At 42.5% G+C, this 1,806-nt stretch overlaps 1 protein-coding gene across 1 annotated transcript in view; it reads left to right on the top strand.

Annotated features, from left to right (window-relative positions):
- SPDYA (speedy/RINGO cell cycle regulator family member A) overlaps positions 1-1,806 on the top strand; it is a 41,195-nt gene that overhangs the window by 16,041 nt on the left and 23,348 nt on the right. The window lies entirely within an intron of this gene.

The following is a 1,806-nucleotide window of genomic DNA, read 5'->3' as shown; positions in this document are numbered from 1 at the left end:
TGAATTCTTTTTCAGTTAGTTCCATTTTTTTCCCTCAGAACTGTCTTCTGACTCTGCATCTTGGTCTTTTGTTTCTTCATGTGAGCTAAAATTGTCTGTTGTTTCTTAGGCATTGTGGGGTATCATATTTGTATCTAAGTGATGATTGTATGTGGGTTTATTCTCAGGCTCTCACCAACTGTTTTCTGTGGGTGTAGTTAGAGAATGGAAGCGTGTACACTGTTCCTAGTTTGCCATTCATGTGCCTCAGTTTAGAGTGGGTTTGCCTGGTGTTTGCTACTGTCTGTCTTTGATCAGGTGTATTGGGGCTGGTTCTGGCTCTTGCCCAGTCGGTGTTGCTTTAGAGGATAGTTTATAGCTGGGCTGTATGGGCAAGGTTGTTGTCTCCTGTTGGATAAGAAAGAGAAAATCTGTGCTCCCCACACAGAGACACACACAAGAGATTAAACAAGGAACCAACAATGAAGAGAAAATAATAATAATAGAAAGGAAATAAAGACAATCAGAAACCAGAAAAAAACAATTTAACTTTAAAGACAAGAGAAACAGGGAAATGGACCTATAGAAGGGAACAATAGGAGAGGAAATAAAAGAAAAAACAGGGAAAGAGAAGATGAAAAGAGAAAGAGTAAATATAGTAAGAAAGAGCAATGGGGTGGTGGGGGTGGGGAGAAGACAGGAAGTGAGAAACAAAAGACAAAAGGACAACAGCAGAGATAGAAAGGATAAAACTCAAGGAAGTAGAAAGAGAAAAATAAGGAGAGTGAATAAACAAAAACAATGAAACAAAAAACGGTGTAGCTTTTGGACCCAGAGAGGAGAAAACTCTGGGGCGCTCCTGCAAGCCAAAAGAGCTCAAGAAATGGGTGTGGGAGGGATGTGAAGGCAGAGGTCCTGACCCTAGCAGGAGTTCCTATCTATCTGTATTGAGGGCCTAGTCTTATTGATAGAGCTGATTTCAGTGTTTGTTAGGACCACAGGGAAGCTGGGGGCACGGTGACTGCTTAAATGCTGGTCTGGTGGCTCTGTAGCTTCTGTAGTTTGGGAGCTGAGCCCACCTGAATTCAGGAACCAAAGTGGTACAGTTGACCCCCACCTCACAGTGTCGTGACTCACGACCATGTGCCTCCCAACTCCTAGAGAGCAGAATTTGAACTGGGAGTGAATGAGAGTGGGAGGTGACTACACCTCTGGTTACCAGGGGAGCATGTGAAAAAAAAGAAGAGATTGCAGATTTCTTGTCTCCTGTGTGATTTTGCTCTGTCAGGGTACCTTCTGTTGCTAAAGCTGCTCCCAAGATTGTCACACTGTGTCTGGCTGGCCTTCATCAGTCTATCTTCTCTGGCTGACCCTGCTCAGCTTATCCTCCCAGCATGCACTCAGTCCAATTTTCAAACCTTTCCTCTGAAGTTCAGGGTTATAGGGTTTTCACCTGTGACTGTTTCGTTTGGTCTCATATCTTTGTTGTAGAGGGTCTGTGTAGTGTGCCTGCCTAGTCTGCCATCTTACTAGAAGTCCTGCATTCATATTCAGAAATGTTTTTTCCAGGCATAGAATTCTAGGCTGACAGGTTTTTTTGCTTGTTTGTTGTCTTCCAGTATTCTAAATATGATACTTGACTGTCTTTTTTTTTTTTAATGTTTTATTGTGAATTATATGATAGTTTACATGGGAGAACATTAGTTTTATATTCTTTCTATTGTATATCGTTTCATTGCCATGGTTACAATCCCCTCTCCATGCATCATCAACCAACCAAAGGTATACCCTGCAAGCCTGTCCCTTACACTCCCCTCTCCCCCAGTC

The sequence above is a fragment of the Chrysochloris asiatica genome, unplaced genomic scaffold (genome assembly GCF_000296735.1).
Source record: "Chrysochloris asiatica unplaced genomic scaffold, ChrAsi1.0 scaffold00016, whole genome shotgun sequence".
NCBI classification, from domain to species: Eukaryota; Metazoa; Chordata; class Mammalia; order Afrosoricida; family Chrysochloridae; genus Chrysochloris; species Chrysochloris asiatica.
This window is presented reverse-complemented; position numbering and strand designations above follow the sequence as displayed.